Source organism: Pristiophorus japonicus, chromosome 2 (genome assembly GCF_044704955.1).
Source record: "Pristiophorus japonicus isolate sPriJap1 chromosome 2, sPriJap1.hap1, whole genome shotgun sequence".
Taxonomy (NCBI): domain Eukaryota; kingdom Metazoa; phylum Chordata; class Chondrichthyes; family Pristiophoridae; genus Pristiophorus; species Pristiophorus japonicus.
The window spans coordinates 328266313-328290944 of NC_091978.1; positions in this window are offsets into that span (position 1 = coordinate 328266313).

The window sequence follows — 24632 nt, forward strand, 5'->3', positions numbered from 1 at the left end:
TTGCTTTTTTGTGTTAAGCATCGGAAAATATTTTCTCTGTTCACTATTTGTAGTCAAATCAAAAATATGAGTACAAAGAACTCGTTTACAATTTCACTACAAATGCCAGAGGAAATCTCTACCCCCCCCCCACCCCCGACCCCCACCATGTGGGTTTTCCATTGCTACAACAGACGAAGTTACACGTGGCCATTAGAACACACAGTATATTGTCTGCAACATATTTTAAAAAGATTTGTCAAAGTAAATATTAGATACACTGGCTCTTCTACAGCTGTGACTTGCACGGTCCAATAAAACTCTGTCCACAAAGAGAAAGATTCATATACTCAGCCTGCAGCCTCAAGAGCCAGAGGTTTATTGTTGCTGTAAATCTCCAGGATTTGCAGAGTACTTATTTTTGAAAATGCTCAACCCCACAGCTAATTTTTTTTCTTGCAGAAAATGTTATAACTGAAGAAGCATACCTGCCAAAATTTATGTTTCAAACGCAGTCTATTTTGAAGACATCTTTCTTATTTGTGACTGAAGTTACTATGGGGAGGTCACCCTAAGGTTTCTGTGCCCTGATTTTGTTAGTTCAAGTTTAATTATATTGTCAACACACAGTTGAAGATTATGAGGATAAGTGCAATCAGCAAAGATTGAATGCCACTTGGAACATGATAGTTCCTGAACTGCCAAGGAAGGCAGCCGGTCAAGAGTAAATAAAAGAATAATGTGTGATTTATAGCTCAGCATTGTGGAGTTTTGTTCAGGCCAGGAGGATTAGGAGCAACTTTGCAGAACCCTGTCTCAGGAAATTAAAGGGACCGTACATAGTCCTTGATAGAGGTAATTGTTAATGGTCTGTGGAAGAATGGCTTTGGTGGGCCTTTTTCTCTCCCATGCTTTTTTTTAATGTTCTTCACACTAATTCCATAAAAATAAGTGCAACATTTTTCCCATTTTCTAGCATTATGAGAACTGATCAATATGAGAACTGATCTCACTATACAATGTCAGCAAAATACAGACCACTCTCAACAAGCTCTCCACTGGAGTGGAACTAAACTATAGAACCAATGGGAACCTGTTCAACCTTCGTCCCAGGCTAGATACAAGGTCGCCCCATCCTCTGTCATCGAACTACAGTACGCGGACGAAGCTTCATCTGCGCACATTCAGAGGCCGAACTCCAAGCCAGCTTCACCGAGGTATACGATAGCATGGGCCTTACACTAAACATCCGTAAGACAAAGGTCTTCCACCAACCTGACTCAGCCTCACAGCACTGCCCCCCGGTCATCAAAATCCATGGCGCAGTCTTGGACAATGTGGACTATTTTGCCATACCTCGGGAGCCTACTATCAGCAAGGGCAGACATCGATGACGAGGTCCAACACTGCTTCCAGTGTGCCTGTGTAGCCTTCGGTCGCCTGAGGAAGAGAATGCTTGAAGACCAGGAACTCAAATCTGGCACCAAGCTTATGGTCTACAGGGCAGCAGTAATACTCGCCCCCCCTATATGGCTCAGAGATGTGGATCATATACAGTAGACACTTCAAAGCACTGGAGAAGTACCACCAACACTGCCTCTGAAAGATCCTGCAAATCCACTGGAAGGATAAATGCACCGTCAGTGTTCTTGATCAGGCCAAATCCCCAGCATCGAAGCACTGACCACACTCGACCAGCTCTGTTGGGCGGGCCACATCATCCGCATGCCCGACACGAGACCCCCTAAGCAAGCACACTACTCGCAACTCCTACACAGCAGGCGAGCCTCTGGTGAGCAGAGGAAATGTTTCAAGGACACCATCAAAGCCTCCTTGATAAAGTGTAACATCCCCACCGGCACCTGAGAATCCCTGGCCCAAGACCGGCCTAAGTGGAAGAGGAGCATCCAGGAGGACGCTGAGCACCTCGGGTCTCGTCATCGAGAGCAGGCAGAAACCAAACACAGACAGCGGAAGGAGCATGCGGAAAACCAGACTTCCCACCCACCCTTTCCTTCAACCATTGTCTGTCCCACCTGTGACAGACTGTAATTCCCGTATTGGACTGTACGATCATCTGAGAACTCACTTTTAGAGTGGAAGCAAGACTCGAGGTGCTCAGCACCCTCCCGGATGCTCCTCATCCACTTAGAGATTCCCAGATGCCAGTGGGGATATTGTACTTTATTATTGTCTTCGATTTTGAGGGACTGCCTATGATGATGATGACAATGTTGGCAGGATCTTCCACTCCTGTCTACCTGAGTATGGTTGGATATCGCCAATAGGGTTTGTATTGGTTGGAGCCAGTTTAATTCTGGACACAGTCAGTGTCATGAAGTATTCCAGCCACAGGGCATTTTTCCAATTGAAAAGAACAAAGAGAAAGCAAAACCCGAGAGGAAACCAGCAGCAGCAGAGTGTAAGCAGCTTCCATGTCAGCTCAAACTGTCTGAACTTTTAGTGATTAAAAACAAACCTCCTGCTGTATTAACCTCCCCAGTAGTACAGTGATGTAAGTAACTTTTTCTCATCCAATTGTTCTGGAATTGTTGTATTTATATGTGATGTACAGTAAGAGATAAGTAACTTCTCTTGATTACTGCTTGTATTCGATTGTTAATGTTGAGTTACAAGAATGTTAGATCTGAATTTATTCTTTATCAACAGTTTTCACACTACATTATTAAAGGATTTGGATTCTCAAGCTCTGAACTTTGGTCATGTTTCTTGGTGGCGTGTTGAAGCTAGCTGGAGAATCAGAGCTACGCTCGCGGTACACTACGCTCTGACTGAGACCGGTACAGTGAAAAATCACTTTGCAGCATGACCTAAATATTACACCGAGTAATCACTCAGATCACCAGCAGAAGATTATCATGTCAGACAGTCCTGGTAGGACAAATACCCTGCACAAGGAAACTCCACGCTCAGAGATCGAGGAGATTTCTCCCCGTGAGCTAGACCCTCTATCAGAGAGAGAGAACTACCTACCCTAAAAGCCTCCAGCAATGACATAGAAGTGAGAAGAAAGAAATTACATTATTACTGGCGGAGAACCCAAACAATTCTTGAAGAACTTCAAGATACCCCAGACGATGAGAATGCCCTTCAAACAGCCACGGCCGAGGTTTGTTCAGCACTCCAGATATACCAGGACCTGTGGGCTGTGCTCTGTGACCTCTACACTCAAGATAAAGTGGGAGCATTTAGGGAAGATGCGTTTAAGGAACAAACTGAGTCGATCTTCCTAGAGAACTGCGAACTCGCGAACACCGCCATCGCCCAGATGGCGGAGCGGCTTTACCCCGAGTCCCTAGAATCACGGTCAATCGTCAGGTCGAGAGTCAGCAGACGGTCAGGACATTGCCCTCAAGTCGGACTACCTTGATCAACGCAAGAGCTGACGCCGCCACTGCCACAGAACACAGACTTCGAGGAGGTCATAGCGAGACTTCAGGTCGAGGTGAAAGTGGCAGAAGTGAAGGCTGAGGCAGATCTCAAGCCGTACAGCAAGCAAGGGTAGAGGAGATGCAACGAGCCGAGCAAGAGGCACGGAGGCCTTGGGTCCGAACCTCAGCGGAACAGACCTCAGATGACCATGCTCAGAGGTTCAGTACCTTGCAGCCAGGTCGGCTCACTCTGCCCCTGCATTCCGGCTTCAGCTAGTGGCCCCGATCTTTCAGCCATCCGGAACGGAACGAAGAGCTGTCCCACCAGCCAGCGACATAGCACCCAACTACTCGAGCCTCCTTCCTCTTGAGCTGGCAACCAACAGGGGGGAGCCAACTCTCGACTTGACAATGGACATTACCAACACTCTCGCTCGTCAGCGCCAGCCTGCACATGAGCCCGATGTTTTTGAGGGGGACCATATCATGTTTCAGCCATGGCGCCACGCATTCGAAGCCATGGTAGACCAGGCGGCCACACCAGCCATGCAGAAGCTTATCTTTCTCATCAAGCACACAAAGGGGAAGCCAAGGGAATTGGTAGACAGGTTCTGACACCGGTACATTGCGGACCCTGAAACAGCCTACTAGGAAGCGTGCAAGGAACCAGAAGAGAATTTTGGCGACAAGTCAAGGATCACAACATCCGTCCTTGAAAAGCTTGTCAAGTTTCCGAAGTTCAGGGCGGACGAAGGCCATAAGCTTTGCGAACTTACTAAATTATATACAGACATCGCAGCACAGATGAACGACTTGTCCAAATTGAGGCTGCTCAACTAAGCCCACTATCGTCGTCCGATGCTCGAAAAACTCCCTACCTACTTAAGCAACAAATGGGGGGAGCATGTATCGGAGCATAAGACCGATACAGGCGACTACCCTCCTTTCGCTAAGCTGGTTAAATTTAGAAAAAAAGAAGCCAGACAGCACAGAGACAGCAACCTTTACACAGTAAGCCCCAGTAAGCCAACCTCTGAGAGGGTGACAACAAGCAGAAGCCCGAGCTCTTTCCTTCACGTTTTTGCAACATCTGCACCTTCGAAGTCAGCGCCTACGCAGCTAGCCTCGGAGATATGCAGAATATTATCTGAATGGCGGCATATTAGGAAAAGGGGAGGTGCAACGAGACCTGAGTCATGGTACATCAATCATTGAAAGTTGCAAGCAGGTATAGCAGGCGGTGAAGAAGGCAAATGGCATGTTGGCCTTCATAGCTAGAGGATTTGAGTATAGGAGCAGGGAGGTCATACTGCAGTTGTACAAGGCCTTGGTGAGGCCTCACCTGGAATATTGTGTTCAGTTTTGGTCTAATCTGAGGAAGGATGTTCTTGCTATTGAGGGAGTGCAACGAAGGTTCACCAGACTGATTCCCGGGATGGCAGGACTGACATATGAGGAGAGACTGGATCGACTGGGCCTGTATTCACTGGAGTTTGGAAGGATGAGAGGGGATATCATAGAAACATATAAAATTCTTTAAAGACTGGACAGGTTAGATGCGGGAAGAATGTTCCCGATGTTGGGGAAGTCCGGAACCAGGGGTCACAGTCTAAGGATAAGGGGTAAGCCATTTAGGACCGAGATGAGGAGAAACTTCTTCACTCAGAGTTGTTAACATGTGGAATTCTCTACTGCAGAGAGTTGTTGATGCCAGTTCGTTAGATATATTCAAGAGGGAGTTAGATGTGGCCCTTACGGCTAAAGGGATTAAGGGGTATGGAGAGAAAGCAGGAATGGGGTACTGAGGCGAATGATCAGCCATGATCTTATTGAATGGTGGTGCAGGCTCGAAGGGCCGAATGGCCTACTCCTGCACCTATTTTCTATGTTTCTATATTTACCATGACGAGCGAGGATATCATCTCGTGGATTGCATCACTTTAAACCGAAAGCCCATTATTGAACGAAGAGAGTTCTGCAGAGCCAGCAGCCTGTGTTTCAGGTGTGGCGACCACCACAGAATGTAAGACTGCCAGACCCAGGTGCGTTGCAAGGAATGCCAAGGCACAGAGCATGCCTCCTTCATGCACGCGAGTCTGAGACAGAATGGTGGGGAGACCCACAATGAAAGGCCAACAGATGAGCCACAGTTCATACAGGCCATCACAAAGTGTACCAGATACCTGGCTTGCCCGTCTGCACGATCTTATTGTAAGATCTTTCTCTGCAAGATCTACCACAGAGATCGTCCCTCAAAACTCATCTTTGGCTACACAGTGCTGGATGATCAATCTAATGTCTGTTTCGGAGACCCCGAAATCTTCAATGCATTAGACCTCCCATGTCCAGCCTTCCCGTATGAGCTTACCACTTGTGACGGAGACAAGATCACGGCCAAGGGGAGATGAGCAGGCAGTCTAGTCGTAGAAACGGTAAATGGAAAGACAGAACAGCTGCCTACCATCCTCAAGAATGCCCACATCGCTGGAGACAGAAACGAGATTCCACGTCTTGATTTCTGCGAACAGTTTCCCCACCTCAGGTCGATGGCGACAAAGATACCCAAGCTGAGAGAAGAAGCAAATATCATCATCCTCATTGGAAGAAACTGCCCTGAGCCCCTCAAGATCAGGGAGCCTTGCAATGTGCCGAGAGGAACAGTGTGGGCCTAGGCTAAGTCAGTTTCTGGTTAGGTTGGCCCAAGCGGGACAAATGAGAATGTCCATGCCTCTGTCAAACGTACTATCCCTCAGGCACTAACTCTCGCCATTCTCATAGCTCCAGAAACTCAGCCCCTCAAGGCACCACCTGGCAACTACATGCAGGAAGATCCATATGGGCGATAACAATAGCGATGGATTCGACGGTGGAAGAAAGACCGACAGCCTCAACACAGAAGGAACAAGACAAAGCCAGACTTCTTTGTCAGGGATGTCATTCTCCTCCGGCAGAAAGAATTTACACGGAATGACTTTCCACTTGTATGTGCCTCCAAATCCTACTCCACCGAGGACAAAAGGGTACATAAGATGGAGGCTACAGTCTGCAGCGACGGCATGTGTCACAGTTACACAAGTCTGAACATGTACGTATACAAAAGACGCCTGCCTCAAAGCCATCTCACGAACTAAGAGGAACTGAACTCTAACAGGTAAACATTTTAAATGCTTGTTATTTTTAGATGGGGAGTTTATTGGTTGGAGCCAGTTTAATTCTGGACACAGTCGGTGTCATGAATACTCCAGCTGCAGGGTGGCGTTTTTCCGATTGGACAGAACAGAACAAAGAGTAAGCAAAACCCGAGAGAAAACCAGCAGCAGCAGCAGAGTGTAAGTAGCTTCCATGTCAGCTCAAACTGTCTGAACTTTTAGTGATTAAAAACAAACCTCCTGCTGTATTAAACCTTTCCAGAAGTACAGTGATGTAAGTAACTTCTTCACATCCAATTGTTCTGGAATTATTGTATTTATATGTGATGTATAGTAAGAGATAAGTAACTTCTCTTGATTACTGCTTGTATTCAATTGTTAATGTTGAGTTACAAGAATGTTAGATCTGTCTTTTATTCTTTATTAACAGTTTTCACACTACATTATTAAAGCATATGGATTCTGAAGCTCTGACCTTTGGCCATATTTCTTGATGTAGTGTTGAAGCTAGCTGGAGAATCAGAGCTCCGCTCACGGTATGCTACATTCTGACTGAGACCGGTACAGGGTTGGTGTAATGTATTTACTTCATGGGTTCTTTGCTTAAGAATTCATAACAACACATTGCGATGAAGATCTATTTGATTTATTAACAAAGGTTTTAACCATCATACTACACATTACCAGTTCATCCACTTAGCTCACAACTGCATATATCATCGCGGATGACCTCGACCCAACTGGCTGGGGTTTTATTGAGTCTTGTGACCATCACATGACTGGCTACGCCACTCATGATGCAACAGCTCTACAACTATTTTAAGTTGCACCTGTAAATCAATTGCCCCCTGATTAAAGGGGGCACATTTAACAAATTAAACTTTTGACGGTAATCTTAAAATCAAATTAAAATTTGGTTGCCGGGGTGATGCACTCTAGTCCCTCCGGCCCCCACCACTTGCGGAAGGCCGCGAGCGTAGCGGTGGACACAGTGTTCTCCATCTCCAGGGATACCCTGGCTTGGAGGTAACCGCAGAAAAAAGGCAGGCAATCGGGCTGAACGACCCACTTGATTGCCCGCTGCCTGGATCAGTTGATGGCCACCTTGGCCATGCCCAGGAGCAGTCCGCTGAGGAGGCCTTCCGACCTGCCCATTCCCCTCCGCACAGGGTGCCAAAGATCAGGGGCTAGATTTTACACTTTTGTGCTTATCGCTCCGAAATGGGTTTATTTCCGGCATGGGCGGTAAAAATGGGTTTTCAGATCGCCGGATTCTCGCCCATTCTCAAAGCACCTAGTCTCCGTTTATTAAATTGGGCATTACCGCGAGCGATATGAAATGGCCGGAAGCATTAAATCTCACTGACCTTCTGCTGTAAAGTGTCGCCGTCCTTAGCAACGGCATGGCAATGCTTGATTCCCGTGATTCAGGAGGTCGAGGGTCATCATGACATGCGCAGAAGAGGAGACAGAGATGGAGAGGGAGCTGAGAGGGACTGAAGGTGTGTGTGGGTGTGGTGTGGCTGCTTTGGGAGGAAGGAGGGAGACTTCAGAGCTTACAGCAAATAGGGAAACAAAAATTAGCTGTTACCAACCACATATTTGCCCGAATTTGGCCTATAATGGAGGGAGAGGAGGAGGCATCACAGCACGCTGTGGAGACTGATGCTGGAGAGAGCAGTGAGGTGGGAGAGGAGCACAATAGAGGGAGCAAAAGAGCGAGGAGGTTCCAGGATGAGGCAAATGCCTCCCTCCTGCAGGAGATCGAGTTACGCTGGGGTGATTTGACACAGGGGGCTGCGTGGCAAGCCCACCCCAAAGGCGTACCAAAAGATATGGACCAAGATAGCAGAGGTGGTCTCGTCGGCAATCAACGAGGTACGTGAGGGAAACCAATGCCGCAAATGATGGAACGACCTTGTGGGATCCGCATGAGTAAGTATTACATTGACTTACATGTACTTATGTATTTATATAATTTGATTTGTAACAGTCATGAGTGACTATCATCAAATGTGAGGTCTTTCACTTTTAGCGGGAATGTTTTACTTAAAGCCTGCAGTCACGGTGTACATCTTTAGGTAAAGAAGGATAATTTTCATAATAAGCATGATTACATCTGTCGGTTATGCGTTGTTTCAGTCTCTGACAGTACCTAGCAATGATATCACGCAATGATCTGATGCCATGTCATCCTGTCACCTTTCACAGAAGAAGCTATCGACGATGAGGTCCATGCAGAGGCGAACGGGTGGGGGGCCACCAGTCCTCAGCGACATCACTAACATGGAGGAGCGGATGCTCGCACTCATGGGGAAGCATCCCCGGACAGCCGCGGAAGCATCTGCAGACCCTAAAGTGATGCCACGTGAGTAAAACTTATACCATTGCGTGATGTAAAGTCAATAGATGCCACACCCACTCACATCCGAACAATCCTATATGATCGATGATTTCTAAAATTGTCCGAGAAATAATGCTGGCCTAATGAAAATCATTACAATGCAAATGTGTTGATGGTCATGAAATGTGATGCCTGTGATGATTTTGATAGCGGGGATACTTCTGATTTCAGACCAATTTTGGTATAAAAATGTTTTTATTGAACATAACCTTGTTGCGCATTGTCTCAGATAGCTGGACCATTACACTGGTGATTACTTAACATGAAATGGTTAAATAAAACTTAACTTCAATGAACGACCCCCTCAACCTCCCGCTGCCTGGACCGGCTGATAGCCCGCTTGGCCATGCCCAGGAGCAGTTCTACGAGGAGGCCCTCGGACCTGCCCGCTCCCGTTCGCACAGGGTGCCCAAAGATCAGGAGTGTGGGACTGAAGTGCAACCCGAATTTGAGAAGCAACCCCCTTAAATAATGCAATCTCTCACATTTCCGAAAAATGTGGAACACAGACTCCTCCAGAAATTGCAGGCGGCCCGGGAGCCCGTGAAGCAACTTAAAAACTTATTGCATGGGACTGCTCCATGCACCACTATCCAGGCCAAGTCCCCAATAAATAGTGGGAGGACTCCTGTGTAGAGTGCACTCCATTAGGGAACCCCGCCTCCACCGGACGGCAAGATGTTTACAATATACATAGATGACCTAGAAGAGGGGACAGAGTGTAGTGCAACAAAATTTGCAGATGACACTAAGATTAGTGGGAAAGCGGGTTGTGTAGAGGACTCAGAGGCTGCAAGGAGATTTGGATAGGTTAAGCGAATGGGCTAAGGTTTGGCAGATGGAATACAATGTCGGAAAGTGTGAGGTCATCCACCTTGGGGGAACAAAACAGTAAAAGGGAATATTATTTGAATGGGGAGAAATTACAACATGCTGTGGTGCAGAGGGACCTGGGGGTCCTTGTGCATGAAACTCTTTTTGGAGTTCACCTGCAAAACATAAAACATTAAAACTGTGCCACCCGACCTGGGTGACACTCCAGACATTTACAAGGCCCTTTTTTTTTTTCCCCCTTTTTTTTTTTGGTTTTTTTTTTCTGTTTTTTGTTTTTTTTGGGATTTTTTTGGGCACTAAATTCACAATTTTCCCCAGTGCCCCCTATAAAAGGGAAGGGGGACACTAAAAGCACCGGCAATGAAAACAAATTAAACTTTAAAACATAAAATCAAATTAAAATTTGGTTGCCGGGCGTGATGATGCACTCCAGTCCCTCCGGTGCCCACCTCTCGCGGAAGGCCGCGAGCGTACCGGTGGACACCGCGTGCTCCATCTCCAAGGACACCCTGGACCGGATGTAAGAGCGGAAGAGAGGCAGGCAGTCAGGTTGAACGACCCCCTCGACCGCCCGCTGCCTGGACCAGCTGATGGCACCCTTGGCCGTGCCCAGGAGCAGTCCTACGAGGAGGCCTTCGGACCTACCCGCTCCCCTCCGCACAGGGTGCCCAAAGATCAGGAGAGTGGGACTGAAGTGCAGCCAGAATTTCAGGAGCAGCCCCTTCAAATAATGGAACAGGGGCTGCAACCTCGTGCACTCAATAAAAACATGGAACATGGACTCCTCCAGACCGCAGAAATTGCAGGCGGCCTGGGAGTCTGTGAACCGGCTTAATAATTTGTTGCACGGCACTGCTCCGTGCACCACCCTCCAGGCCAAGTCCCCGATGAATAGTGGGAGGACCCCTGCGTAGAGTGCCCTCCATCGGGGACCCCCGCCTCCTCCGGACGGCAAGATGGTACGCCATGGCGTGTCCGGACGGCCGGCGAGGATGGCAAAGTTGAGGGTGTGCAGGAGCAGCCCGTACAGGAAACCCCTCCGCGCGGAACTGAAAGGCACGGAGGGGATTTCCCCGAGGCGGCTCAAGTTGTGAGGCGCCGGCCCCCGAGGGAGGTTCCGGGGTTTGGCGCCGATGAGGAATTCCGTCCGGACGGGGGTCAGTTCGGACGGGTTCTCCCCACGTGCTTGAGCCTCCTCGATGCATCTAACGGAGTCAGGGCCCAGAGCTGTTTTTAGCGACTCGATGGCATCGGCCGCGTGGCGGACGTTGGCAGAGTTTAGGCGCCGCGCCAGCGTGTCTGGCGCCATCCAGCCCGCTCCTCCACCATCGAGCAGGTCCCTGACCCTGGTCACCTCACCAGCCACAGCCCTCTCTTCCGACCGCCACATGAAACCTCGGCCGTGGAGGTACGGATTCCCGAGCAGCGGCTCCTGCAGGACGGCCGCCACTCCAGCCGGCGGAGAGCTGCGCTTGGTGGAGACTTTGTTCCAGACCCTGATGAGTTCCTTGTAAAAGACAGGCAGCTCCCGGAGGGCGGTCCTGGCACCCCCCAAGTTCACAAACAGGAGCTGCGTGTCATAATTGAGGTCGCGCTGCTGCCGGAAGAAATACCTCGCCAGAGCACACCACCTAGGAGGGGGCTCGACGTAAAGGTATCTCTGCAGGGTCTGAAGACGGAAAGTCGCGAGCTGGGTGCTGACGCACACCAACGACTGACCGCCCTCCTCAAGCGGGAGACTCAGAACCGCGGCAGAGACCCAGTGCTTCCTGTTGTTCCAGAAGAAGTCCACCAGCTTCTTCTGTATCTTGGCGACAAACGCAGGGGGAGGGGTCAAAGTGACCAGCCGGTACCACAACATTGCGGCCACCAGCTGGTTTATGACTAGCGCTCGACCCCTGTAGGACAGCACTCGGAGCAGTCCTGTCCAGCGCCCTAGGCGAGCGGCGACCTTGGCCTCCAGCTCCTGCCAGTTCGCCGGCCAGGCTCCCTCGTTGGGGCTAAGGTAGACTCCCAGATAGAGGAGATGGGTCGTGCTCCAGGCAAAAGGCCTGAGCTCCTCCGGCAGGGAGTCCACCCGCCACTGACCCAACAGGAGTCCGGAACATTTCTCCCAGTTGATCCTGGCGGAGGACGCGGCCGAGTAAATCTCCTGGCACTCACGCATCCTCCGCAGGTCAGCGGGATCCTCTACCGCGAGGAGCACGTCATCGGCGTAAGCCGAGAGGACGACCTCCACGCCCGGCCCTTGCAGAGCCAGTCCCGTCAACCTCGTCCGCAAGAGGCGCAGGAAAGGCTCCACGCAAACGGCGTATAACTGGCCGGACATGGGGCATCCCTGGCGCACCCCTCTCCTAAAGCGAAGGGGCGCCGTCAAGGACCCGTTAACCTTAATCAGACACTCTGCGGCGGCGTACAAAAGTCGGATCCGGGCGACGAAATGCGTCCCGAACCCGAAAGCGCGCAGAGTTCCGAGCAGATAGTCGTGATCCACCCTGTCGAACGCCTTCTCTTGGTCGAGGGATAGGAAGGCGACTGACAGACCAGCCTCCTGGGAACAATGGATGAGGTCCCGGACCAGATGGATGTTATCGTGGATTGTCCGGCCCGGGACCGTGTAGGACTAGTCGGGGTGGATCATGTGGTCCAGCACGGCACCAAGGCGAGCAGACATCGCCCTGGCGAAGATTTTGTAGTCCGTGCTGAGGAGGGAGACCGGGCGCCAGTTCTTAAGGAGGCGGAGATCACCCTTCTTAGGCAGCAGGACGATGACTGCCCTGCGCCAAGAGAGGGGCATCTCCCCGGTCGCCAGACTTTCCCCCAGGACCCGCGCGTAGTCGCTCCCCAGGACGTCCCAGAACGCCCTGTGGAACTCCACGGTCAGCCCGTCCAGCCCCGGGGATTTTCCCCTCGAGAGCCGGGCGAGGGCACCGGTCAGCTCCGCCAGGCTTAGCGGAGCTTCCAGATTTTCGGCGCCCTCCGGGCTGACCTTCGGCAGGTCCTCCCACAAAACTCTACGCGCTTCCTCGCTGGACGGATCCGGAGAGAACAGAGCCCCGTAATATTCACGGGCCCTGTTGTTGACGCCCTCCGGATCCGAGACGAGAGAGCCGTCGTCGGCCAGCAGCGTCAAGAGCTGCTTACGGACACTCTGCCTTTTTTCCAGCGAGTAGAAGAAGGGGGAGCCGCGGTCCAGATCCCGCAGGAACCGGATCCGCGACCTCACGAACGCGCCTCGGGACCCGACGAGCTGCAGGTCCTTCAGCGCGGCCTTCTTCGCTTCGTACACCGTCCGCAGGGCCGGGTCCTGGACGACTTAACCGAGACGGGCTTCCAGGTCGAGCACCTCTTTTTCTAGGCGCCCGACTCTGGCCGCCCGCCTCTTGGTCGACCCTCTCGCGTACTCTTGACAGAAGACGCGGACGTGAGCCTTGCCCACGTCCCACCATAGCCTCAAGGAGGGGAAGCCCCCCTGCTTCCTTCTCCAGTCGGACCAGAATCGACGGAACGAGTCCTGGAACCGCACGTCCTCCAGCAGCCGGTTGTTAAAGTGCCAGTACGCGGACCCCGTCCTCCCGCGGAGCGAAGCGAGCTCCGCCCACACCAGGTGGTGGTCCGAACACGGCACCGGCCGCATGGAGGCCGCCAGGACGCAGGAAACGTACGCCCGAGACACGTAAAGGCGGTCGACTCTAGACCATCCTACTCCAGGCCTCACCCAAGTAAAGGCGCTGGAGTCAGGGTGGAGATTTCGCCAGACGTCCACCAAGTCGAAGGACCCGACCAGGTCCCTCAACTTCTCCATCGCCGTCATGCACTGCGGGGCACCGGAGCGGTCCCTCGCCTCGAGGGTGCAGTTAAAATCCCCCCCGAGGACAATGCAGTTGCCGACGTCGACGGAGCCAAGAAGAGCGGACACCTCTTCAAAGAAGCACGTTTGCTGCGGGCCAGGCTGAGGGGCGTACACGTCCCCCAGGCGAACCGTTACGTGCAGCAAGTGGCCTGGCACGGGCTCCTCGACCCCCAAGATCTCCGGCTGAAAATGCAGGCCCAGCAAGATGGCCACCCCACTAGAAATGGCGGTGAGGTGGCTCATGCGGACCTCTCCTTGCCATTCCAGGAGCCACGTGGCTTCGTCTCCCGGAACGGTGTGGGTTTCTTGCAGGAAGCACACCGCATATTTCCCCTCCCGCAGGAGCGAAAAATTGTCAAATCTACGGCGTGCCCCTCTGCCGCCGTTGATGTTGAGGCTGGCTATGGTTATCTTCATGGCAAAAGCATAGTGCAACCTCTACCTTAACCTATTGTGGGGGAGGGAGCGGAGTCTTTTGTTGAACTCCGCTCCCTCCGCAGCCCAGCGAGGAGTCCCTCGAGCTCGCGCAGCTCAAGGTGTTGCGCCTTTGTCAAGGGCCCGCCCGCGGGCAAGGTTTTAACGGCGGCGCGGACGGACCCCTTGATCAGCTCTGGCTCGGACCATTTTTCCAGGGCCAGTCGGGCTTGGTCGCAGCGACCCCTGCTCTGGGCCAAAAAGTCCCGGAGTTCCTTTGCAGGAATGAGGATGGTCTCGGCGGCGGCCGCGAGCAGATCCACCGCCTCGCTGGCGGTGGTCTCTAGGTCTTCACCCGCGTCCCCCACCGAGTCCCCGTCCTCCTCCGGGAGGTGGCCGCCAGCAGCCGTCCCATCGACCGCACAAGGTACGGCAAATGAACCGGCCGCTCCAACCAGCCCTGGCTCTGCCCCGATCCCACCCCCAGGATCGTCGGCAGAGGAGTCCCCACTGGGCTCTTTAAAAAATGGTGCTGGGTCGGGAAATGACAGCGGAAGGGGTTCCCCCTCCGCCCCAGGAACCGGGGAACAAGGAGAGACCCGGCCATAGGAAATCCCCAGGCTCTCCAAGTGCTCCAGCTCCACAGCAAGAGGCGAGGGTGGGTGTTCCTCTCCCTCCCCGCTGCCACCCCCCGGCCCAGCATCTACAGTTTCATTAAAATCAATAATTTGTTTTTCTGCCGGGTCGAGCGACTCCCGGGGGAAGTTGATTAATAGCTGGGCGGGCTCAGGTTCGGCCTTTTCGGCCCCGCCCGCCTCAGTCCCCGGGACGCCCGGCCCGGCGGCAATGCATTCCTCCGCGGTCCCCACGCCCCCCACGACAGGCAGATCTTCCATGCCATCCCCGGGAGGCAGAGGCTGGGCAGCCTCGACTGTCTCACCCTCCCCGGGGACAGACTCCTCCCGCCTACGGCACTACTTGGGGGCGCTGGTGGGGGACGCGGGACACGCGGCGGGCACCGACTCCTCCGCGGAGGGATGTTGTTCCCCCTCCGCCTCATCGGAGCCGTGCCTCCTTTTGTTCCTGGGGGCGCGCGGAGTCAGGGAGACCTCCATGTCTGCCGAGGCCTCCTGCTCCGCTCCCCCCTTTTCCTTTTCTTGCCCGCGCCCGGGCCCCTCTGCGGTGTTGTTCAAGGGCTCGGGCACGGGCTCGGGGCACCCCGCGCTCGCCGGTGACTGGGTTGGGCCGAGCGTGGTAAACAAATTGTCTGGCGCACCGAGGGGACCCGCCTCTAGATGTTTCTCCTTGTTCCGCGCCTTCTTTCCGTTCGGACGCTCTCCCTCCCCCCCGCCGGAGGCCCTGAAAACAAAGGCCTCCGACGATGCCCGCGCACCTATGGCTCCCGGCACGCGGACGCAACTAGGGGGAGGGGTGGCGGCGGCGCCAGCCTTGGCCGCCTTCGGTGGTTTGGCGGCCTTGGAGGCGGGGCAGTTCTTGCGAATGTGCCCCACCTCTCTGCAGGCATGGCACCGCACGCCGTCCGACGTCCAGAAGACGCGGTAGGCAGTCCCCTCGTGCACCACATTAAAAGACCCCTCCGTCGTCTCCTCCCGCGCCAGCCGGACAAAGAGCTGGCGGCGGAAGGAGAACACGTGGCGCAGGCTGCTCTCCCTGAGGCCGAGCGGTATGGGGTTGATCCCCGACCTTACCTCCCCCAGTTGTTGTAGGTGAGGGAGGAGGAGCCCAGCGGGAACAAAGGGCGGGACGTTCGATATGATGACCCTCTGCGCGGTGGCCTCGAGAGGGTCCACCGGCAGGAACGTCCCGCCCACCGTGAGCCCCTTTTCAAGGGCCAGGGACACCGCCCGCTCCGACCCCAGGAAGAAAACAGCCTTCCCAGACATCTTGGAGGCCGCGACAATGGCCGAGGGGCCGACTACCCCAGCCATCGCCCGCACGTACCCCTCAATGCTCATTGTGGGGTGAGTGTAGCTCTTGACCCCGTGTTTCCTGGTTATAAGTTGAAAAGGTGGCAGGGCAGCGGGTGGCGCAGGAGGTGCCGTGGAAGCGGTTGCCACCTGCGCATACGTCTTCGCTGGCCCTGCCACCGGCGTGGATGGGGTCGCCATCACGGGGTCCCTTTAAGGGCTACACCCACCCCAAAGTCACAGGCCTTAATGGTCTTTATTGGCCTTGTATATTTAACTGAGCAGAGGAGCCCTTAACGAGGCACCACTCCCCTAGTTGGCAATTGGGGAGGGGCCTTGCTCCCTCTGCTCAGTTGTCTCAATTGTTTTTTTTTAAATTAGGAGGAAGAGGCCTCAGAGAGAGAGGGGAGAAACAGAGTAACAGAGAAAGAGAGAGGGGGGTGGGAAGGGGGGGGGGAACTGCGAGGGCAGGTCTCCCCTCGCAGCTGTGGGTGGGTGCAATCCCAGATGGCAAAACACAAAGTCTTTGGGGTGGTCTTCAGGTGAGGGGAGAAGATGTCTTCACCTGGGGCAGCTAGAGCCACCAGGCACACACTCCTAACGATGTTTAATATGGTGATTAAGAAAAATCTTCAGCCTGGTAGCTCCAGCTATCCCAGGCTAGGCAATTGGGGGGGGGGGGAGGGGTTCAGTTGTGTGTGGGGCCTAGTTGTAAGCAAGGCCCCCACACACACTTCCACACACACACCCCCCCCGCGATGTTCCGGCCCTCAGTGGTCTTCTTTCCTCCCCCCACCGATTCAACAAAGTCTTTTTGGGAAATGCACCCACACCCACCTGTAGAAATGTAGAGTCTCCCTCCTTCCACACTGGATGTTGTTTTGGTCTTTTCCCCCTCTCTCCAACTCTTTGTAGAAATGGTAAAAAGTTGTAAGTTTTCTTTTCTCCTCCTCTCCCTCTGGGTAAAAGTTGGTGGTGAAGCCCCTTCCTTCCTCCTCTTCCTGGGCTGGTCTCAGGGCTCTCCAGGCAGGAGCTCAAGTTGATAGCTGCTCTCTTCACTGCTCACAGCTCCAACTGTGCAGGACACGCCTCCACTGCTCCACGATTGGTTCCTTGTGCATGAAACTCTTTTGAGTTCACCTGTGAAAACATAGAAACAATAAACGGTGCCACCCGACCTGGGTGACACTCCAGACATTTTCAAGGCCCTTTTTTTCCCCCCTTTTTTTTTTTTTGTATTTTTTTTTTTTTGGGCACTAAAATCACAATTTTCCCCAGTGCCCCCTATAAAAGGGAAGGGGGACACTAAAAGCACCGGCAATTAAAACAAATTAAACTTTAAAACGTAAAATCAAATTAAAATTTGGTTGCCGGGCGTGATGATGCACTCCAGTCCCTCCGGTGCCCACCTCTCGCGGAAGGCCGCGAGCGTACCGGTGGACACCGCGTGCTCCATCTCCAAGGACACCCTGGACCGGATGTAAGAGCGGAAGAGAGGCAGGCAGTCAGGTTGAACGACCCCCTCGACCGCCCGCTGCCTGGACCGGCTGATGGCACCCTTGGCCATGCCCAGGAGCAGTCCTACGAGGAGGCCCTCGGACCTACCCGCTCCCCTCCGTACAGGGTGCCCAAAGATCAGGAGTGTGGGACTGAAGTGCAGCCAGAATTTCAGGAGCAGCCCCTTCAAATAGTGGAACAGGGGCTGCAACCTCGTGCATTCAATAAAAACATGGAACACGGACTCCTCCAGACCGCAGAAATTGCAGGCGGCCTGGGAGTCCGTGAACCGGCTTAAAAATTTATTGCACGGCACTGCTCCGTGCACCACCCTCCAGGCCAAGTCCCCGATGAATAGTGGGAGGACCCCTGCGTAGAGTGCCCTCCATCGGGGACCCCCGCCTCCTCCGGACGGCAAGATGGTACGCCATGGCGTGTCCGGACGGCCGGCGAGGATGGCAAAGTTGAGGGTGTGCAGGAGCAGCCCGTACAGGAAACCCCTCCGCGCGGAACTGAAAGGCACGGAGGGGATTTCCCCGAGGCGGCTCAAGTTGTGAGGCGCCGGCCCCCGAGGGAGGTTCCGGGGTTTGGCGCCGATGAGGAATTCCGTCCGGACGGGGGTCAGTTCGGACGGGATCTCCCCACGTGCTTGAGCCTCCTCGATGCACCTAACGGAGTCAGGGCCCAGAGCTGTTTTTAGCGACTCGATGGCATCGGCCGCGCGGCGGACGTTGGCAGAATTTAGGCGCCGCGCCAGCGTGACTGGCGCCATCCAGCCCGCTCCTCCGCCATCGAGCAGGTCCCTGACCCTGGTCACCTCACCAGCCACAGCCCTCTCTTCCGACCGCCACATAAAACCTCGGCCGTGGAGGTACGGATTCCCGAGCAGCGGCTCCTGCAGGACGGCCGCCACTCCAGCCGGTGGAGAGCTGCGCTTGGTGGAGACTTTGTTCCAGACCCTGATGAGTTCCCTGTAAAAGACAGGCAGCTCCCGGAGGGCGGTCCTGGCACCCCCCAAGTTCACAAACAGGAGCTGCGTGTCATAATTGAGGTCGAGCTGCTGGCGGAAGAAATACCTCGCCAGAGCACACCACCTAGGAGGGGGCTCGACGTAAAGGTATCTCTGCAGGGTCTGAAGACGGAAAGTCGCGAGCTGGGCGCTGACGCACACCAACGACTGACCGCCCTCCTCAAGCGGGAGACTCAAGACCGCGGCAGAGACCCAGTGCTTCCTGTTGTTCCAGAAGAAGTCCACCAGCTTCTTCTGTATCTTGGCGACAAACGCAGGGGGAGGGGTCAAAGTGACCAGCCGGTACCACAGCATTGCGGCCACCAGCTGGTTTATGACTAGCGCTCGACCCCTGTAGGACAGCACTCGGAGCAGTCCTGTCCAGCGCCCTAGGCGAGCGGCGACCTTGGCCTCCAGCTCCTGCCAGTTCGCCGGCCAGGCTCCCTCGTCGGGGCTAAGGTAGACTCCCAGATAGAGGAGATGGGTCGTGCTCCAGGCAAAAGGCCCGAGCTCCTCCGGCAGGGAGTCCACCCGCCACTGACCCACCAGGAGTCCGGAACATTTCTCCCAGTTGATCCTGGCGGAGGACGCGGCCGAGTAAATCTCCTGGCACTCACGCATCCTCCGCAGGTCAGCGGGATCCTCTACCGCGAGGAGCACGTCATCGGCGTAAGCCGAGAGGACGACCTCCACGCCCGGCCCTTGCAGAGCCAGTCCCGTCAACCTCGTCCGCAAGAGGCGCAGGAAAGGCTCCACGCAAACGGCGTATAACTGGCCGGACATGGGGCATCCCTGGCGCACCCCTCTCCTAAAGCGAAGGGGCGCCGTCAAGGACCCGTTAACCTTAATCAGACACTCCGCGGCGGCGTACAAAAGTCGGATCCGGGCGACGAAATGCGTCCCGAACCCGAAAGCGCGCAGAGTTCCGAGCAGATAGTCGTGATCCACCCTGTCGAACGTCTTCTCTTGGTCGAGGGATAGGAAGGCGACCGACAGACCAGCCTCCTGGGAACAATGGATGAGGTCCCGGACCAGATGGATGTTATCGTGGATTGTCCGGCCCGGGACCGTGTATGACTGGTCGGGGTGGATCATGTGGTCCAGCACGGCACCAAGGCGAGCAGACATCGCCCTGGCGAAGATTTTGTAGTCCGTGCTGAGGAGGGAGACCGGGCGCCAGTTCTTAAGGAGGCGGAGATCGCCCTTCTTAGGCAGCAGGACGATGACTGCCCTGCGCCAAGAGAGGGGCATCTCCCCGGTCGCCAGACTTTCCCCCAGGACCCGCGCGTAGTCGCTCCCCAGGACGTCCCAGAACGCCCTGTGGAACTCCACGGTCAGCCCGTCCAGCCCCGGGGATTTTCCCCTCGAGAGCCGGGCGAGGGCACCGGTCAGCTCCGCCAGGCTTAGCGGAGCTTCCAGATTTTCGGCGCCCTCCGGGCCGACCTTCGGCAGGTCCTCCCACAAAACTCTACGCGCTTCCTCGCTGGACGGATCCGGAGAGAACAGAGCCCCGTAATATTCACGGACCCTGTTGTTGACGCCCTCCGGATCCGAGACGAGAGAGCCGTCGTCGGCCAGCAGCGTCAAGAGCTGCTTACGGACACTCTGCCTTTTTTCCAGCGAGTAGAAGAAGGGGGAGCCGCGGTCCAGATCCCGCAGGAACCGGATCCGCGACCTCACGAACACGCCTCGGGACCCGACGAGCTGCAGGTCCTTCAGCGCGGCCTTCTTCGCTTCGTACACCGTCCGCAGGGCCGGGTCCTGGACGACTTGACCGAGACGGGCTTCCAGGTCGAGCACCTCTTTTTCTAGGCGCCCGACTCTGGCCGCCCGCCTCTTGGTCGACCCCCTCGCGTACTCTTGACAGAAGACGCGGACGTGAGCCTTGCCCACGTCCCACCATAGCCTCAAGGAGGGGAAGCCCCCCTGCTTCCTTCTCCAGTCGGACCAGAATCGACGGAACGAGTCCTGGAACCGCACGTCCTCCAGCAGCCGGTTGTTAAAGTGCCAGTACGCGGACCCCGTCCTCGCGCGGAGCGAAGCGAGCTCCGCCCACACCAGGTGGTGGTCCGAACACGGCACCGGCCGCATGGAGGCCGCCGGGACGCAGGAAACGTACGCCCGAGACACGTAAAGGCGGTCGACTCTAGACCATCCAACTCCAGGCCTCACCCAAGTAAAGGCGCTGGAGTCGGGGTGGAGATTTCGCCAGACGTCCACCAAGTCGAAGGACCCGACCAGGTCCCTCAACTTCTCCATCGCCGTCATGCACTGCGGGGCACCGGAGCGGTCCCTCGCCTCGAGGGTGCAGTTAAAATCCCCCCCGAGGACAATGCAGTCGCCGACGTCGACGGAGCCAAGAAGAGCGGACACCTCTTCAAAGAAGCGCGTCTGCTGCGGGCCGGGATGAGGGGCGTACACGTTCACGAGATGGAGCGGCACGTCCCCCAGGCGAACCGTTACGTGCAGCAAGCGGCCTGGCACGGGCTCCTCGACCCCCAAGATCTCCGGCTGAAAATGCGGGCCCAGCAAGATGGCCACCCCACTAGAAATGGCGGTGAGGTGGCTCATGCGGACCTCTCCTTGCCATTCCAGGAGCCACGTGGCTTCGTCTCCCGGAACGGTGTGGGTTTCTTGCAGGAAGCACACCGCATATTTCCCCTCCCGCAGGAGCGAAAAATTGTCAAATCTACGGCGTGCCCCTCTGCCGCCGTTGATGTTGAGGCTGGCTATGGTTATCTTCATGGCAAAAGCATAGTGCAACCTCTACCTTAACCTATTGTGGGGGAGGGAGCGGAGTCTTTTGTTGAACTCCGCTCTCTCCGCAGCCCAGCGAGGAGTCCCTCGAGCTCGCGCAGCTCAAGGTGCTGCTCCTTTGTCAAGGGCCCGCCCGCGGCCAAGGTTTTAACGGCGGCGCGGACGGACCCCTTGATCAGCTCCGGCTCGGACCATTTTTCCAGGGCCAGTCGGGCTTGGTCGCGGCGACCCCGGCTCTGGGCCAAAAAGTCCCGGAGTTCCTTTGCAGGAATGAGGAGGGCCTCAGCGGCGGCCGCGAGCAGATCCACCGCCTCCCTGGCGGTGGTCTCTAGTTCTTCTCCCGCGTCCCCCACCGAGTCCCCGTCCTCCTCCGGGAGGTGGCCGCCAGCAGCCGGCCCATCGACCGCACAAGGTACGGCAAATGAACCGGCCGCTCCAACCGGCCCTGGCTCTGCCCCGATCCCACCCCCAGGATCGTCGGCAGAGGAGTCCCCACTGGGCTCTTTTAAAAATGGTGCTGGGTCGGGAAATGACAGCGGAAGGGGTTCCCCCTCCGCCCCAGGAACCGGGGAACAAGGAGAGACCCGGCCATAGGAAATCCCCAGGCTCCCCAAGTGCTCCAGCTCCAAAGTAAGGGGCGAGGGTGGGTGTTCCTCCCCCTCCCCGCTGCCACCCCCCGGCCCAGCATCTACAGTTTCATTAAAAACAGTAAATTGTGTTTCTGCCGGGTCGAGCGTCTCCCGGGGGAAATTGGGTATTGGCTGGGCGGGCTCAGGTTCGGCCTTTTCGGCCTCGCCCGCCTCAGTCCCCGGGACGCCCGGCCCGGCGGCTACGCATTCCTCCGCGGTCCCCACGCCCCCCACGACAGGCAGATCTTCCACTCCATCCCCGGGAGGCAGAGGCTGGGCAGCCTCAACTGTCTCACCCTCCACGGGGACAGACTCCTCCCGCCTACGGCGCTGCTTGGGGGCGCTGGTTGGGGACGCGGGACACGCGGCGGGCACCGACTCCTCCGCGGAGGGATGTTGTTCCCCCTCCGCCTCATCGGAGCCGCGCCTCCTTTTGTTCCTGGGGGTGCGCGGAGGCAGGGAGACCCCCATGTCTGCCGAGGCCTCCCGCTCCGCCCCCCCCTTTTCCTTTCCTTTCCCGCGCCCGGGCCCCTCTGTGGTGTTATTCAAGGGCTCGGGCACGGGCTCGGGGCACCACGCGCTCGCCGGTGACTGGGTTGGGCTGAGCGCGGTGGTCAAATTATCTGGCGCACCGAGGGGACCCGCCTCTAGATGTTTTGCCTTCTTCCGCGCCTTCTTTCCGGTCGGACGCTCTCCCTCCCCCCCGCCGGAGGCCCTGAAAACAAAGGCCTCCGACGATGCCCGCGCACCCATGGCTCCCGGCACGCGGACGCAACTAGGGGGAGGAGCCTTGGCCGCCTTCGGTGGTTTGGTGGCCTTGGAGGCGGGGCAGTTCTTGCGAACGTGCCCCACCTCCCTGCAGGCATGGCACCGCACGCCGTCCGACGTCCAGAAGACGCGGTAGGCAGTCCCCTCGTGCACCACATTAAAATTTCCCTCCGTCGTGTCCTCCCGCGCCAGCCGGACAAAGAGCTGGCGGCGGAAGGAGAACACGTGGCGCAGGCTGTTCTCCCTGAGGCCGAGCGGTATGGGGTTGATCCCTGACCTTACCTCCCCCAGTTAGTGTAGGTGAGGGAGGAGGAGCTCAGCGGGAACAAAGGGCGGGACGTTTGAAATGATGACCCTCTGCGCGGTGGCCTCGAGAGGGTCCACCGGCAAGAACGTCCCGCCCACCGTGAGCCCCTTTTCAAGGGCCAGGGACACCGCCCGCTCCGACCCCAGGAAGAACACGGCCTTCCCAGACATCTTGGAGGCTGCGACAATGGCCGAGGGGCCGACTACCCCAGCCATCGCCCGCACGCACTCCTCAATGCTCATTGTGGGGTGAGTGTAGCTCTTGACCCCGTGTTTCCTGGTTATAAGTCTGAACGGTGGCAGGGCAGCGGGTGGCGCAGGAGGTGCCGTGGATGTGGACACCGCCTGCGCATACGTCCTTGCTGGCCCTGCCACCGGCGTGGATGGGGTCGCCATCACGGGGTCCCTTTAAGGGCTACACCCACCCCAAAGTCACAGGCCTTAATGGTCTTTAATGGCCTCGTATGTTAACTGAGCAGAGGAGCCCTTAACGAGGCACCTCTCCCCTCGTTGGCAATTGGGGAGAGGCCTTGCTCCCTCTGCTCAGTTGTCTTAATTGTTTTTTTTTTATTAATTTGGAAGGAAAGGGTTCTCAGAGAGAGAGGGGAGAAACAGAGGGTAACGGAGAAAGAGAGAGGGGGGTGGGAAGGGGGGGGCTGCGAGGGCAGGTCTCCCCTCGCAGCTGTGGGTGGGTGCACTCCCCAGATGGCAAAACACACAAAAAACACAGTCTTTGGGTTGGTCTTCAGGTGGGGGGAGAAGACGTCTTCACCTGGGGTAGCTAGAGCCACCAGGCACACAATCCCAAACGATCTCTAATTGGGTGATTAAAGAATATTCAGCCTGGTAGCTCCAGCTATCCCAGGCTAGGCAAATGTGGGGGGGGTGGGGGGGGTTCCAATTGTGGGGGGGGGCCTAGTTGTAAGCACGGCCCCCACACACACTACCACACACACACACACCCCCCGCGATGTTCCGGCCCTCAGTGGTCTTCTTTCCTCCCCCCACCGATATAACAAAGTCTGTTTGGGGAAATGCACCCACACCCACCTGTAGAATGTTGGGTCTCCCTCCTTCCACACTGGATGTTGTTGTGGTTTTTCCCCCTCTCTCCAACTCTTTGCAGAATGATAAAGATGTTAAAAGTTTTCTGTTCTCCTCCTCTCCCTCTGGATAAAAGTGGTGGTGAAACCCCTTCCTTCCTCCTCTTCCTGGGCTGGTCTCAGGGCTCTCCAGGCAGGAGCTCAAGTTGATAGCTGCTCTCTTCACTGCTCACAGCTCCAACTGTGCAGGACACGCCTCCACTGCTCCACGATTGGTTCCTTGTGCATGAAACTCTTTTGAGTTTATCTGTGAAAACATAAAACATTAAACGGTGCCACCCGACCTGGGTGACACTCCAGACATTTACAAGGCCCTTTTTTTTTTCCCCCTTTTTTGTGTTTTTTTTTGTGTTTTTTTTCTTTTTTTTTTGTTTTTTTTTTTTGGGGCACTAAAATCACAATTTTTCCCCAGTGCCCCCTATAAAAGGGAAGGGGACACTAAAAGCACCGGCAATTAAAACAAAATAACTTTAAAACGTAAAATCAAATTAAAATTTGGTTGCCGGGCGTGATGATGCACTCCAGTCCCTCCGGTGCCCACCTCTCGCGGAAGGCCGCGAGCGTACCGGTGGACACCGCGTGCTCCATCTCCAAGGACACCCTGGACCGG